General features: G+C 38.4%; 1 protein-coding gene across 1 annotated transcript in view; it reads left to right on the top strand.

Moving 5' to 3' along the window:
- The window catches only part of LOC149239724 (26S proteasome regulatory subunit), a 259,428-nt gene that overhangs the window by 110,347 nt on the left and 131,151 nt on the right, over positions 1 to 17,930 (top strand). The window lies entirely within an intron of this gene.

Here is a 17,930-nt window from a genome sequence, read left to right as displayed (position 1 = left end):
AAAACCATACTTAAAGCAAAGGAAGATGTGGGATCAAAGGAGCAAGCATTTGCTACCATGGCTAAGAGAAAGGGAAAATTTGGCAAATTTGGTCCACGAAGAACAAACAACAAATATGTGCCCAAAATCCAATGCTATGGATGCTAAGAATATGGACACTACAAAAGGAATTGTCCTCAATCTTAAGAAGGACAACAACAACAAAAGAAAAAGGGAGGAAGCTCACATGACTTAAGAGGTGAAAGAAGAAGAAAAGAAGCAAAAGAAGGAAGATCCTCCGGATCTCTACTATGAGTAAGTCAAACTCTTTACTTAAAGCCTTCTTTCAAGATTTTGAGTAGGATAGGAGCATGTAGGAATAAAATAAAAATTGCATGGCTAGAAACATCTTCTAGAATCTAGAAGCATGAAGTACATAAAGTTCTAGATACTCATGTAGAAGTAGCATTTATAATAAGAACAAAATGCATGATGAAAAATATATTCTAGAATATAGGAGCATGGTAGATATAAGTCAAGATATTCATGTAGAAGGAGCATACCTACCATAGGAACTCATCCACAATGAAAGAAAATTGATCATGATTAAGAATCTTAGAAGACCTCGATTATCAAAAGAAAAGAAACATTTGCAAGGCAAGGGTCTTTAAGAACCTATGATGGAATCTTCAAAAGAAGGTTCATGAACCAAAGCAGATGCCTCATTGGGAATCGGGATTCAAGAAAATGATGATATGCAGGCAAGCTAAGATAAAGCAAGGACCACATCAAGGACAACCAAATGAAGCTAAGATGATCAAAGGAGAATCAAGATGAGGTATGTATATATCAAAGTCTAGTCATGTTATCATTTGTATATTATTGAGTCATGGGAATAGTTCTATAACATGATCAAGTAGGAAAGAATCTCTTTCACTAATGACATGCTCGAAGGCATGTACTACATTGCAATGGCTAGAAACATCTTCTAGAATCTAGAAGCATGAAGTACATAAAGTTCTAGATACTCATGTGGAAGTAGCATTTATAATAAGAACAAAATGCATGATTAAAAATATATTCTAGAATATAGGAGCATGGTAGATATAGCTCAAGATATTCATGTAGGAGCATACCTAGCATAGGAACTCATCCACAATGAAAGAAAATTGATCATGATTAAGAATCTTAGAAGACCTCCATTATCAAAAGAAAAGAAACATTTGCAAGGCAAGGGTCTTTAAGAACCTATGATGGAATCTTCAAAAGAAGGTTCATGAACCAAAGCAAATGCCTCATTGGGAATCCCATTCATGGGATTCAAGAAAATGGTGATATGCAGGCAAGCTAAGATAAAGCAAGGACCACACCAAGGACAACCAAATGAAGCTAAGATGATCAAAGGAGAATCAAGATGAGGTATGATTACATCAAAGTCTAGTCATGTTATCATTTGTATATTATTGAGTCATGGGAATAGTTCTATAACATGATCAAGTAGGAAAGAATCTCTTTCACCAATGACATGCTCGAAGGCATGTACTACATTGCAATGAAGGTCAACAAAAGAATATGCTCACATAAGGAGTATAAGATTGCCGACTAAAAAGCAAGAAGAAATGCTGACTAGTCCAGGAAGCAAACAATGAAGGAGTGCTCTCAAGGAGCATAAGGTGGTTGACCAATTTATCCAAAGAGAAGCAAATAAAGAAAGAGATCAAGCATGTGAAGAACATCGTGATCATCGAGAATCACTATCTAACAAAATACTTTGAAGATATCTCTCGAAAGAAGGTAGGACAACTCTGACAAAGGAAGGAAGGACCCTTGCACCTATGAAGGCCTTGGAGATATAAAAGATGTAGATAACTGATTTTACTCTATGAAGATGTGATAAAGAAACCATCCAGCAAAAGCAAAAGCAATGTTGAAGCAATATTAGGATGAAGTCATGATGAGCTACTATGTCAAAGCATGTAAACAAGCAAGTACGATGAAGCATCCATGAGTAGAGTATTCCGAAGCATGGACAGATAACAAAGGAGTTGCCAGATGACAAAGAAACCTGATGAATGACAAGAAAACCACTTTCCACAAAGGAAGCGATGACGTGACAAACCAGAAGGGAAAGTGATCGATGGATGGTTCCCTACCTAGAAGAAGTTCAAACAAAGACTCCATGACATCAATGAAAGGAAGAAGATCAAGCAGCTGAAGGACCCACGAAGAAGAAGTTGCTGATGAATGAAAGAGCCCCTAGTTAAGTGGGAGCTTTGACAGGTCCCTGATCAAGAGGGAGTTTTGGATCACCCATGATTACAAAGGAGTGACAATTGTGTTTTTCCATTTCATGTGTCAAGCACTATACCAGGACTAACAACTGTAAGTCTAAATGAAGGCCACGAATGGAAATATAGACACAAGATAGACACAACATTCTTGTCTTCACTTGGGAAGAAAGAATGGGAGGATTGGGTAATCATCTGGCATTTGATACTCTTTGAGGATGTGTAGGGCATCCAAGACAAGAGTAGGCAAGAGGACAAATATTCTTTGAGTGCTGGGAAGCCAAGACAAGAAGAGGCCTAGAAGGTCATACTCAATGAACACTCGGGTGGGTATGTACCTTGAGAGACAATGACTAGGTTGTCTATAAGCCATTGGTCTCACCAACATTGTGCTCTGATCTATTGAGAGATAGAGCTGTCAAGCAAGGCCTTGCTGTGGAAACAATGTTGGTTATTATGATGCTATAACAGATGGGTTGCAAACCCAATTTCTCTTATGTGAATTCTTCAAGATTGAAACATAGCCAAACACCTTGTAATGTTGTATGAATACCTCCCTAGTTAAGAGGGAGTGTTGAAGGAAGTGTAACTAGGTTCGGTCTTCATAAATATACTTTTGATATTTGTACTTATTCAAGAAAAGAAATATTATTTTTATAATATATGTCAATGAGTTTCTTACTCATTGAAATAGGTCTAGCACATGTTAAGTGCTGTAGGGTGAGTCAAGGAGTCAAAAGAAAATGATTGAAGACCTTAAGGTCATGTTACTCCATGTATATGTTTGTATAAGAGTCAAAAAATGAACCTCCAAGCAAAGTCAAGCCTCTTCCAAAGCTAAGACACCTCCAAAGCAACAATCCGAGCTATATATGTAAAGTCGGTCAACAGTCTTCTAGTCGGCCTAAAAGGAGGGGCAATCCTCTATATATAAAGGTTGCCCACTCTACTATAACGTCAAGCTATGATCTCTGAAATTAGCGAAGGTAGGAAGCAAAGTAAGGGTTAATAAGAAGACAAGAAAAGGGTCTCCAAGGCAGCGAAGAGAGAAGGAAGCAAACCAAAATGTTAAACGGCCAGTTATAGCGACACGTGCGAGGAAAGAAGCGCTGTCTATCTGGTTATGACAACAGTAACCTACAGTCAACCATATCTCATTATTTAGGGTGAAACTAGGCCTACAAGGCCTCTCACTCAAGCGTGGAAGAAGGCTATACTGTTAGGATATTTCGACACATTGGAAATAATTAAGTATAACTTGGTCTAGTGTATAGTTAGGTAAAGTGTGTTTCTTTAGTATGTACTTTTTGTAACTTACAATGTGACGGTCGCGATATGTTCTAGACATGAAGTGATCTGACGATTCATTCTCTCCTTGGTATTACCAAAACTTGATCCGTGGCTTAACACCTGACTGGTCCATGATCTCTTCTTAAAGAGCATGGAGGGTCATTTGTTAAGTGTCTGTTCATGAGAGAAGCTTATGTAAATTTTCTTTCTTTTACATTAATAAATTCCCTGAAGTGGTCGCGTTGGCTAAGGCCATGGACTGTTTCCCTCTTTAAGGGTTTCAACCACGTCAAGAATACTGGTGTACTGACCTGTGATCTGTTCGTGATTGGTATCCTTCAGTGTTCTATGTAAGAAACTTAACTTGTAAATTCCTACATGGTATCATAGATATTCGAGGGCCGCATCCATTGGTGATCCAAATCCAAAGCCGGTACAACTACATCCGACTGTCATTTCCTAGATCTGCTGTTTATGACTGCTTTTGGGCCAAGAGCACTGTTTCTGACTGCTTATCATGCAACCTTCTATCTGTATATCAGATAACGCATTCAGGTGAAGGTAAAACCGTTGAATTTTCTCCTCATGATGTTGTAATTAAGGACCTAAGAGATCCGAGACAGATTTTAGCTGCTGACATTGTTGATGATTCTACAAGGTTGTATAAGTATAACAACTTTGGGCCATCAACTCTTCCCTCGGTATTTGTTGCTCGTAATGATGAAGTGAGCAAACTTTGGCATGAGCGATTTGGTCACTTAAACTGTCGCTCCCTTCAAAATCTATGTAAAGAAAATATGGTGACAGGTCTTCCTATGGTATCTTATAGAGATGGTGTTTGTTTCAGATGTGTACTCGGAAAGCATTATCGGGATAGTTTTGGAAAACGTGCCTCTTGGCACGCTTCAACCCCTTTACAACTTGTGCATAGTGATTTATGTGGTCCACTTCCAACTGTTTCATTCTCTGGCTACAAGTATTTCTTAACTTTCATTGATGATTTCTCCACATGCACTTGGGTATACTTCTTAAAACTCAAGAGTGAAGTCTTTAACATGTTCTTGGCCTTTAAGGCCTTTTTTGAGAAACAATCTGGACATCAAATTCTTAAGCTAAAATTTGATAACGGCGAAGAATATGTTAACAACAAATTCATCAACTTTTGCACTGAGCATGGAATTCAATTGCAACATACTGTCCCATATACTCCACAACAAAATGGTGTATTTGAAAGGAAGAATCGCACCTTAAAGGAAATCGCTAATTGTATGCTTCAATCTAAAGGACTTAGTCTTAATTTTTGGGCAGAAGCAATTTACTGTGCAAATTACATAGTAAATCACACTCCCACTAAGGTTTTAAAGAATATCACTCCAGAAGAAGCATGGAGCTGAATTAAACCAGATGTAAGTAACTTTCGTGTTTTTGGAAGTGAACCATGGGCCCATATTCCAGATGAGAAACTTAAAGCCTTAGAACCTAAGAGTGAAAATTGTATTTTTGTTGGATATTCTGAAGATGTCAAAGGATATAGACTTCTTCAACCTAAATCCAAAAATGTTATCATTAGAAGAGATTTAAAGTTTGCTGAAAATATATCAGCCTACGAGCCTAGTTCAACGGATGTGCCACCTCTCTCTATCCCTTCTACTTCTAAAAATATTTCATCTTCCGATGATGACAATGAGGATGACAATCCTCCCCCACCTTCTCGGGATCCTCCTTCAACTCCTCGACTTCCAAAATGGGTCCACGCTACTCGGGATGCAGTAGGTGCTTGTGTAGGTGATCCTACAGATCAACGTCGTACACGTTCTTAGTTTGATAAAGCCTTTTCTTTACTGGCTCAAACAAATTATGATCATGCCACCTTTGCAGAAGCTTCAAGCCATCCAGATTGGGACGCAACTATGAATGAAGAATATCGTTCATTATTGTCAAATGATACATGGGACCTTGTTCCTCTTCCAAAGGGACGAAAACTTGTTAGATGCAAATGGGTTTGTAGAACCAAGTTTGAACCAAATGGAAAAGTTGATAAACATAAAGCTCATCTTGTTACTAAGGGTTTTTCACAAGGTGAAGGCATTGAATATACTGAAACCTTCTCCCCTGTTGCCAAAATGAACTCTATCCGCCTTGTTCTTTCCCTTGCTGCCTCTTTCAAATGGGAAGTCCATCGGATGAATTTTAAATCCGCTTTCTTGCATGGGGACTTGCATGAAGAAATCTATATGGAAGAACCTCCTGGATTTATACAAACAGACTCTGGCCTTGTATGTCGGCTTAAGAAATCCCTTTATGGTCTCAAGCAAGCCCCTCAGGCTTGGTATGCCAAAATGGATAACTTTCTTTTAGATACCGGCTTTTATAATTGTAATTTTGACAATACTGTCTACACCAAGAAAGCGGGTAAGTCTCTTATCATTCTTGTTCTTTATGTTGATGATCTTATATGTACTGGTAGTGATCCCAACCTTATAAACCATGTGAAGTCCAACCTTAAAAAGCAGTTTGAAATGATAGACTTAGGACACTTGCATTATTTTCTTGGTCTTCAAGTCTTGCAATCCAAAGAAGGTATTTCCCTTTCCCAGTCCAAGTATGCCTTTGATCTTCTATGCCATTTTCACATGGAAGACTGTAAGCCAACCCCTTCTCCCTTTCAGTCTGGAGCCAAACTTTCAGTCACTTGTACTTCCCCTGATGTTGATGCAGCCTTATACCATCAACTTGTTGGAAAACTTTTGTATCCAACCCATAACCGTCCTGACCTTTCCTTTGCTGTTGGCCTTGTTGCTCGGTTTATGCAAAACGCACATGAAAGTCATTGGAAAGCAGCTAAGAGAATACTTCGTTATGTTCGAGGTATAGTTCAGTTTGGAATTCATTACAGTGCAAAAGCATCTCCTGTATTGGTTGGTTTCACTGATTCTGATTGTGTTGGTGACCTTGATGATCGGAATTCTACTGCAGGTTTTGTCTTCACTCTTGGTTCTGGACCTATTACATGAGATTGCAAGAAACAAAGTGCCATCTCTCTTTCTTTCGCAGAAGTAGAGTATCGTGGTGCAGTTGAAGCTAGTAAGGAAGCCTTTTGGCTTTGTCAGATCCCGTCAGAGTTTGGTTTTCATCAGCAGCATCCGACTACACTTTGGTGTGATAATGAAAGTGCCATTCAACTATGCAAAGATCCAATCCAACATCAGCGCAACGAACACATTGAACTACACATGCACTTCATCAGAAAGCTCATTCATGACCATGTTCTTGAAGTGCAATATTGTTCAACCGATGATCAAGTTGCAAACATCTTTTCAAAGCCTCTCACAGAGGCGAAGTTTACTAAACTTCGATTTATGGTTGGATTTCATGAATGAAGTTGTCACTAAGGGGGAATAGGCTCTAATGCCTCATTCCTTCTCCTATTGTGTCATCTTTGTACATCCTTCAATCCTATCCCAAGTTGTTCTTAAGGGGGGATGTTAGGATATTCTGACATGTAGGAAATAATTAAGTATAACTTGGTCTAGTGTATAGTTAGGTAAAGTGCGTTTCTTAAGTATGTTCTTTTTGTAACTTGCAATCCGACGGTCATGATATGTTCTAGACATGAAGTGATCCGACGGTTCATTCTTTCCTCTGTATTACTGACGCTTCATCTATGGCTTAACACCTGATTGGTCCATGATCTCTATTTAAAGAGCATGGAGGGTCATTTGTTAGGTGACTCTTCATGAGAAAAGCTTATGTAAATTTTCTTTCTTTTACATTAATAAATTGCCTGGAGTGGCCGCGTTGGCTCATGCCGTGGACTGTTTCCCTCTTTGAGGGTTTTAACCACATCAAGAATACTAGCGTACTGAGTGGTGTGCTTTGGTGTTCTATGTAAGGAACTTACCTTGTAAATTCCTACATGGTATCATAGCTATTTGAGGGCCGCATCTGTTGGTGATCCAAATCCGAAGCTGATACAACTACATCCGGCTGTCATTTCCTAGGTCTACTGTTTATGATTGCCTTTGGGCTGAGAGGACTGTTTCTGACTACTTATCGTGCAACCTTCTATTTGTATATCAGATAACTCATTCAGGTGAAGGTAAAACCGTTGAATTTTCTCGTCATGATGTTGTAATTAAGGACCTAAGAGATCCTAGACAGATTTTAGCTATTGGCATTGCTAATGATTCTACAAGGTTGCATAAGTTTAACAACTTTGGGTCATCAAATCTTCCCTCGATATTTGTTGCTCTTAATGATGAAGTGAGCAAACTTTGGCATGAGCGATTTGGTCACTTAAACTATCGCTCCCTTAAAAATCTATGTAAAGAAAATATTGTGACAGGTCTTCTTATGGCATCTTGCAGAGATGGTGTTTGTTTCGGATGTGTACTCGGAAAACGCCATTGAGATAGTTTTGAAAAACGTGCCTCTTGGCATGCCTCAACCCCTTTACAGCTTGTGCATAGTGATTTATGTGGTCCACTTCCAATTGTTTCATTCTTTGGCTACAACTATTTCTTAACTTTCATTGATGATTTCCCCAGATGCACTTGGGTATACTTCTTAAAACTCAAGAGTGAAGTCTTTAACATGTTCTTGGCCTTTAAGGCCTTTGTTGAGAAACAATCTGGACATCAAATACTTAAGCTAAGATTTGATAATGGCAAAGAATATGTTAACAACAAATTCATCAACTTTTGCACTGAGCATGGAATTCAATTGCAACAAACTGTTCCATATACTCCACAACGAAATGGTGTAGCTGAAAGGAAGAATCACACCTTAAAGGAAATGGCTAATTGTATGCTTCAATCTAAAGGACTTAGTCTTAATTTTTGGGCAGAAGCAATTAACTGTGCAAATTACATAGTAAATCGCACTCCTACTAAGGTTTTAAAGAATATCACTCCAGAAGAAGCATGGAGCTGAATTAAACCAGATGTAAGTCACTTTCGTGTTTTTGGAAGTGAAGCATGGGCCCATATTCTAGATGAGAAACATAAAGCCTTAGAACCTAAGAGTAAAAAATGTATTTTTGTTGGATATTCTGAAGATGTCAAAGGATATAGATTTCTTCAACCTAAATCCAAAAATGTTATCATTAGAAGAGATGTAAAGTTTGCTGAAAATAGATCGGCCTACGAGCCTAGTTCGGCGGATATGCCACCTCTCTCTATCCCTTCTACTTCTGAAAATATTTCTTCTTCTGATGATGATAGTGAGGATGACAATCTTCCCCCACCTTCTCGGGATCCTCCTTCAACTCCTCAACCTCCAAAATGGGTCCACGCTACTCGGGATGCAATAGGTGCTCTTGTAGGTGATCCTACAGATCAACGTCGTACACGTTCTCAGTTTGATAGAGCCTTTTCTTTACTGGCTCAAGCTTCAGCGAATCATGATCCTGCCACCTTTGCAGAAGCTTTAGGCCATCCAGATTGGGACACAGCTATGAATGAAGAATATCATTCATTATTGGCAAATGATACATGGGACCTTGTTCCTCTTCCAAAGGGACAAAAACTTGTTAGATGCAAATGGGTTTATAGAACCAAGTTTGGACCAGATGGAAAAGTTGATAAACATAAAGCTCATCTTTTTGCTAAGGTTTTTTCACAAGTTGAAGGCATTGACTATATTGAAACCTTCTCCCGTGTTGCCAAAATGAACTCTATCTGCCTTGTTCTTTCCCTTGTTGCCTCTTTCAAATGGGAAGTCCATCAGATGAATGTTAAATCTACCTTCTTGCATGGGGACTTGCATGAAGAAATCTACATGAAACAACCTCTTGGCTTTATACAAACAGACTCTGTCCTTGTATGTCGGCTTAAGAAATCCCTTTATGGTCTCAAGCAAGCCCCTTGGGCTTGGTATGCCAAAATGGATAGCTTTCTTTTAGATACTGGCTTTTCTAATTGTCATTTTGACAATATTGTCTACACCAAGAAAGTGGGTAAGTCTCTTATCATTCTTGTTCTTTATGTTGATGATCTTATCCTTACTGGTAGTGATCCCAACCTTATAAACCATGTGAAGTCCAATCTTAAAAAGCAGTTTGAAATGACAGACTTAGGACACTTGCATTATTTTCTTGGTCTTCAAGTCTTGCAATCCAAAGAAGGTATTTTCCTTTCCGAGTCCAAGTATGCCTGTGATCTGCTACGCCACTTTCACATGGAAGACTGTAAGCTAGCCCCTTCTCCCTTTTAGTCTGGAGCCAAACTTTCAGTCACTTGTACCTCCCCTAATGTTGATGCAACCTAATACCGTCAGCTTGTTGGAAAACTTTTGTATTTGACACATACCTGTCCTGACCTTTCATTTGCTATTGGCCTTGTTGCTCGGTTTATGCAAAACCCACATGAAAGTCATTGGAAAGCAGCTAAAAGAATACTTCGTTATGTTCGAGGTACAGTTCAGTTTGGAATTCATTATAATGGAAGCATCTCCTCTATTGGTTGGTTTCACTGATTTCGATTGTGTTGGTGACCTTGATGATCGGAAGTCTGCTGCAGGCTATGTCTTCACTCTTGGTTCTGGACCTATTACATGAGATTGCAAGAAACAAAGTGCCATTTCTTTTTCTTCCGTACAAGCAGAGTATCGTGGCATCGTTGAAGCTAGTAAGGAAGCCCTGTGGCTTTAGCAGATCCCCTCAGAGTTTGGTTTTCAACAACAACATCCGACTACATTTTGGTGTGATAATCAAAGTGCCATTCAACTATGCAAAGATCCAGTCCAATATCAGCGCAACAAACACATTGAACTACACATGCATTTCATCAGAAAGCTCATTCAGACCATGTTCTTTAAGTGCAATATTGTTCAACCAATGATCAAGTTGCAAACATCTTTACAAAGGCTCTCACAGAGGCGAAGTCTACTAAACTTCGATTTATGGTTGGAGTTCATGAAGTTGTCACTAAGGGGGATAGGCTCAATTGCCTCCTTCCTTCTCCTATTATGTCATCTTTGTACATCCTTCAATCCCATCCCAAGTTGTTCTTGAGGGGGGATTGTAGGATATTTTGATACGTAGGAGATAATTAAGTATAACTTGGTCTAGTGTATAGTTAGGTAAACTGTGTTTCTTTAGTATGTACTTTTTGTAACTTACAATCCGACGGTCATGATATGTTCTTGACATGAAGTGATCTGACGGTTCATTCTCTCCTCAGTATTATCGACACTTGATCCGTGGCTTAACACTCGATTGGTCCATGATCTCTATTTAAAGAGTATGGAGGGTCATTTGTTAGGTGACCGTTCATGAGAGAAGCTTATGTAAATTTTCTTTCTTTGACATTAATAAATTGCCTGGAGTGGCCGCATTGGCTCATGCTGTGAACTGTTTCTGAAACACAGAAACTTAATAATTGAAAGCCATGATAAATATTTTATTAATAATTGAATAGATGATGTTTACATTTTGTGAGAGGTCATGGCTATATACTGCCTTGGGTGCCTCTTGGTGAACGGATCATGCCATTTGCCTAATAAACTATAAACTAACTAATTTTTTATATAACATTGCCTTCCTCTCAAAATAATGCTTTGTCCTCAAAACATATGTAACGACGGATGTTGCTAATGAAGTGCTTCAGTCTCCCAAGAAGCTTCTTCCTCTGGTAAGTCCTTCCACTTGATCAAGTATTCCTTGATTGCACGAGATCGAAGCTTCCTTTCTCTGGTAGATAAGATACCTTCTGGTTCTAAAATGATCCTTCCTTCATCATCTAGGGATGGAAGCGTCGTTTGTGCTAATTGATGGTTGCCCAGTGCCCTTTTAAGGCAGGAGACATGGAAGACGTTGTGAACACGACTTTTCTCTGGAAGGCTTAAACTATATGCAACTTCGATGATCTTTTTATTGATTTGATATGGTTTATAGAACTTCGATGCCAATTTACTTTTTCCTTTTTGTTTCAAGGACAACTATTTGTATGGTTGGAGCTTGACAAATGCCCATTCTCCGACTTCAAATTCTCTTTCGGTTCTGTTTCGGTCTGCTTGTTGCTTCATACGGTTCCTTGAATTATTCAAGTTTTCTTTTAGGGTTTGGACGGTTTTTTGGTTTTCTTCTAGTTGGTTTTTAACAACAAGTAGATTTGTTTGGACGGTAGCTAGATCCTTCCATTTTGGGGGTTGATATCCATACAAAGCTTGGAATGGCGTCATTTTTGCTGATGTATGATAAGTAGAATTATACCACCACTCTGAGATGCAACCATTCAGCCCAGTTATTTTGTTTTTCTGTAGCGTAACAACATAGGTAGGCTTCCAAACATTTATTGACAACCTCTGTTTGTCCATCTGTTTGAGGGTGATAAGCGGAACTCATATTTAGGTAGGTTCCTATGTGGTTGAACAATTCCTTCCAGAAATTACCCTTGAATTTGGCATCTCTATCACTCACAATGACTTTTGGAAAACCATGTAATTTATATATATTTTGCAAAATATTTCGTCGATTTGTTTAGCTGAGTCTGATTTCTTTATTGCCATAAAGTGAGCATATTTGGTGACTCTGTCGACCACTACGAAAATCTTGTCCTTGCCTTTAGATACGGGTAATCCCTCAATAAAGTCCATTGATATTTCTTCCCATTTCTGATTCAGAATGTTTAAGGGGTGAAGTAATCCAGGTGTCATAATATTTTCACTTTTATTTCTTTGACATGTGTCGCATTCTACTACATACTTCTGAATATCACGACTCATCCCCTTCCAAAAGAATGATTGACGTGCATTGTAGTAAGTTTTAAAGAATCCTACATGTCCCGCTAACAGTGAATCATGTGACTCCTTGAGTATCTTGGATTTAAACTTGGAGTTTGCATTCAGATAGATTCTTCCTTTTGGTACTATAAAATATGATTCTTCCATTCAAATTTTGAGTTGTCTGGAAGGTTATTGATTATTACAGCTATTTTTGGATCCTTGGCATACTCACTTCGAATCTCATTAAGCCATTCAGGAACAACAACCGAAACTGCAAGTAGTGTTGGTTCTTCGTCTCTCCTAGATAGGGCATCTGCTACTACGTTGTCTTTTCCCCTTTTATGTAGTATCTCCATGTCAAAGGCAACAATTTTTTCAATCCATTTTTGTTGTTCTTCGGAAAGTGTTTTTTGTTGAAAGAGGTGTTGGACACTGTTATGGTCCATTTGAATGGAGAACATACTTTCTAAAAGATATTGTCTCCACTTAGCCAGTGCGTGCATAATAGCGAGCATTTCCTTGTTGTATGTGGACTTGAGATGTTCTCTTTTATAGAGCTTCCTGCTTTCAAAAGCTATTGGATGCCATTTTTTCATTAACACTGCGCCTATATTGAATCCGAAAGCATCACACTCGATGATAAATGGTTTAGAGAAATATGGAGTTGCCAATACTGGGGCATTAGACATAACTTCTTCAGTTCTTCAAAACACCTTCCTGCTTCCTCATCCCATTGAAATGAATTCTTCTTAAAAGGCTTGTTAGAGGTGCAGTGATACATGCATAGTTTTTAATAAATCTTCGATAATATCTAGTCAGTCCTAAGAACCCTCTTAGCTTGGATACATTAACCGGTTTGGTCCATTGCTTTATAGCTTTGATTTTATTATGGTCCACTTTTACGCCTTCATGGGATATAATGTGTCCGAGGTATTCTACTTCTTCCTTTCCAAAGGTGCATTTGGATTTTTTTGTGTAGAACTGATGCTCTTTCAGTAGTGTAAGAACTTTATCCAGATGTTGTAAGTGCTCCTTCCAAGTTTTACTATAAATTAAAATATCGTCAAAGAATACTAATACAAACTTCTTAAGATATGGATGAAATAATTTGTTCATAATGGCTTGGAACGTTGTTGGTGCATTGGTTAACCCAAATGACATTACTTTAAATTCATAGTGACCTTCGTGTGTTTGGAATGCCGTTTTTGGTATGTCTTCCAACCTGATTTTGATTTGGTAATAGCCTGACCTTAAGTCCAATTTTGAGAAGTATTTTGCGCCATGTAGCTCATCCAACATTTTGTCGATAAAGGGGATTGTGAATTTGTTTTTAATCGTTTTTTTGTTTAATCCTCTATAGTCAATGCATAACCTGAATGAATCATCCTTCTTCCTTACCAATACCACTGGAGCAACATACGAACTGTTACTATTCAAGATGACCCCACACTTTAAAAGGTCTTGGAATAATCTCTCAATTTCCGATTTTTGGTGATGTGGATATCAATACAACTTGATGTTGATGGGGTCTGACCTTGCTTTGACTTTTATTGTATGCTCAAATTCCCTATTAGGAGGAATTTACATAGGCAGGTCTTGAATTACCTTTTCATGCTTCTGAATTAGATCTTGTACCTCTGGTGACTCTTCGCTGATCATATTTGCAGATAACATTTCTAATTGGTGACATTGTACTACATAAGCTGGTGCTCCTTTTCGAATCATCTTCATCATCTGAGATGACGATACGATTTGATTCTCTAGTGCTTGGAATCCGTATAATTTGTACCTCTGCCCTCCCCATTTAAATCTTATGAACTGTACTTGATGGTTGGCAGCATAAGTGCCTAGAGTTCATAGCCACTGGATACTTAAGACCACATCTACTCCAGCTAATGGTACAGTGAAGAATAGGGATTCTAAATTAAAGTCTTGAATCTATAATTTGACCTTATGGCATTTCCCTTCTTTTTCAATCTTCTTATCGTCAACTACCATCAACTTCATGTTTGGTAAGGGAAATGAGAAAATGTTGAGTCTCTTTACCACAGTTGCATCTAAAAGATTGTGGGTGCTACCAGAGTTGATGAGAACCACTACGTTGTTCTTCTTTATATGTCCTTTCAATTTTAGAGTCTGAGGTTGTGATATACCTGTCATAGCTGATAGTGACGCTTGCAAAATACTTCCGTCATCTAATTCTGGAGAGAATTCTGGGGCATCTTCTGTTTCTTCTGTCGTAATCATCACTGTTTGAATCATTAGTTGCTTCACAATTATATAGGTTATTTGATTCTTTTCCTTTAGCACACCTATGTTTAGGGTCCCACTTCTCGCCACAGTGTTTGCATTTGCCTTCTTTTATCCTTTGTATTTCCATGTTAGATTTTTCGCCTTCACGATGATGTGGTGGAACATATCTTGTATTATTCGTATCCATAGACTGGGGCATTCTTCGTCTTGAATATACTTTTTTTCGGTTTTGACCACAATATTTGTTCAAATTTCTTTTTAGTAGTTTTTGCTTTTCGTCTTGCTAGTTCTATTGACGTAATGTCATGAAGCTCAAGTTCTACTTGTAGATGAGTTTTAAGTTCGGAGATGTATGATTGAATTAGACGAGATTCTGATAACCCAGGTACTCGTGTTGCTAAGGTCTCCCATTCTCGAGTGTACTCATCCACACTTCCTTTTTGTCATAATCTGATGAGTGTTGAAAATAACTCTTCTTCCTTTACACCTTGGAATCTTTTAAAGAATGCATCCTTAAATTTTCTCCAACTGATGGCGATTGTCATCTTCTTCCACCACATATACCAATTATATGCTTCTCCTTCCATTTTCATGGAAGCGTGCCTAATCTTTTCGTCATCATTGTCGATGTCGTAAATCTCGAAGTATTCTTCTGCTTTATTCAACCATGCAACACTGCATTTTTCATTCCCATCGAATTTGGGCATCTCGATTTTTGCCTTTCGCTGATACGTTGCTAACGGTGGAGCGAAAAGAGGGTGTTGATTGGTGAATGTATCCCAGAGTTGCTTATTTGAAAAAGTCGCGTTACTATTTCCTTGATGGGGTGTGGCTGATTTTTTTGGAGATTCTGCTTTTTCATGAGAATCTGTTGACTTTGTTGAATCTGATGAATTGTGCTCTTGATTTCCTCCATCATCTTGGAGTAGTTGTTCGGGTGTAACCTTCGGCCTTCCACACAAGGTGTTCAACAACGCTAATGTCTGATTATGATTCATTTCGGATTGGATTTGGTTCTGCCCAAGCTGTAGTTCTATCTGATTTGTCGTATCCTGAAGCTTCTTGATATCGTCGAAATGCCTAATAAACTTACTTTCAAGGTCGACTAATTTTTTGTTGAAATCATCGAAGTGGCTAGTAATCCTATTCTCTAAGTCAATCAATATTTTGCTGAAATCGACCATTGACATCGACAACATTGAACAAGTTTGTGGGGGTGTATATTTGTCCGCCAACGTTTAATTTGATTTTTTTTTAATAATTAAATTAATTATATAACATATTTTTTTAAAGTTAAATTAAATCAATAAATTTAATTACACAACGTATAGTTTTTAAACTATATAACATGTATATATATATAAATAAATTATATATTATATATAATATATTTTGTTATCGAATAATCTCCGCGTGTTATTCAAATTGATACGCTATGGGAAAAGACATCGAAGCGTTTGGGGTGGCGTGTAGAAGATGGCGGATGGTGGGGGACTTAATGGGCGTGGGAGGCAGTGAGAGGGAATATACGGTAGCGACAGAGCAGCGGGACAGGGTAAGCAGAGGACAGTGGACAGCGGGAGACAGGCCGTCAGTCGAGTTGCGGTTGGTCGTGCAACATAGATTTTGTGCAGCGGCTAGTCATCCGACGGTGCCTACGGAGTGCAGAAGTAGCTGCAGAGGGGCGACAAAACTGGCTGGCAGAACAACAGAGTGATGGTGGACGACTGAGACTAGCAGAACAACAGAGTGGCTTGGCAGAACGTCACAGTGGCACAGTTGGACGGTGACAGTGAATGGCAATTCAACCTGTGCAATAGCAGAGCAACCAAGGATCGTCTGCTCTGATACCATATGAAACACACAAACTTAATAATTGAAAGCCATGATAAATATTTTATTAATAATTGAATGGATGATGTTTACATTTTGTGAGAGGCCTTGGCTATATACTGCCTTGGTTGCCTCTTGGTGAACAGGCATGATCAAAGATCATGCCCTTTGCCTAATAAACTATAAACTTACTAATTTTTTATATAACAGTTTCCCTGTTTTAGCCACATCAAGAATACTGGTGTACTGATCTGTGATCTGTTTGTGAGCAGTGTCCTTTGCTGTTCTATCTAAGGAACTTACCTTGTAAATTTCTACATATGCAAGTGAAGGGAAAAGGAGAAGTTTAACATAGTTCTTGTGAGGAGATTCCCTCACACATGCAAGAAACTAGGGCTGCATTACTGCTGCTCTAAGTCTGTAATATTTGTGAAAGAGAAGAAGGCTCAGTTGGGAGGCGACAAGGTCATCTCCTTAAGTTAGAAAGAGTCCATCACAACCAAAGGAAGAAAAGGTCAAGGAACATTCTAGAGTATACAATTGAAGGTCTCTACAGTTGCCGGAAGAAGTGCCGAAGGAAGAAAGACAAAAGTGCTGGAAGAAGGAGGACGAAGTGCTGCAAGAAGAAGTAATCTTGAAAGGGCCTGAGTTGTGCCTGGAGGATGTTTTTGTCAAGGGTCTAGGGTTTGGCATTGATCAATAAAAAGCTTCAATAAGAGAAACTTACTAAAGGGTTTTCCTCTCAAGAGAAGAGAGGTTTTGGCCCTGGCAGAGGGCCAACATCTTGTGTTCTTGTTCTTATGTTTATGGTAGCAGTTTGAAGAAGTACACACACATGCATTAATAATAATAAGAAGAAGATTAAGCTAACAAGAAGGAGTAAAAAGACTCCACAAATTGTTATCAAGTCAAGAAGAATCACACTACACCTAATTGCCCTAGATTCTTCAACAATCGTGACATCTTCAGTTTGATAATTCATCATCAAATCTTCTTCTAAAGTGGCCACACATGTGACAGAAAATGGCCGATTTGACTGAAATTTGACCGAGTTTGAGTTTGACCAAGTTTGAATGTTGATCAGAGTTGACCGCAGTATGGATCTGACCCAGGCCTTCGACTGCTATACCAAGCTAGACTGCAGGCCAAAATTTGACTGTTTTACTAGTGTTGATTTTTGTATTTTGGCTGGTTGGACCAGCATTGACTTGCTGGAAGTTGTCTCTTTATGATCTTACTGTTTCCACAACACTTACTTTTGAGATTTTCTGTGTATAATTGCTCAATGATATCAGTGGTATGAGATAAATTGTTTAGAGATCATTAGGTAGTAATTATCAGATCAGAAAATTGGTTTCTACTATACATCCTGTAGATTCAACAATTATCATGTGGTTTAAGAGAAAATCATAATATTTTCAACAGGGAAATTATCATGAAATTGTTGGCTGATAATTTTGTTTCCTTGAAAATATCACTAGATCTTGCGATATCAGCGATAATTTCGTGATATCAGCAACACTGTTATAATGCATGCAATTAAATCTGTCCTCTATGTCTAAC

This window comes from Pinus tabuliformis, chromosome 8 (assembly GCF_031772625.1).
Source record: "Pinus tabuliformis cultivar Carrire ecotype Pingquan chromosome 8, CPIR1, whole genome shotgun sequence".
NCBI classification, from domain to species: domain Eukaryota; kingdom Viridiplantae; phylum Streptophyta; class Pinopsida; order Pinales; family Pinaceae; genus Pinus; species Pinus tabuliformis.
Note: the sequence above shows the minus strand (reverse complement) of the source record. Positions and strands in the feature narration are given on the sequence as shown.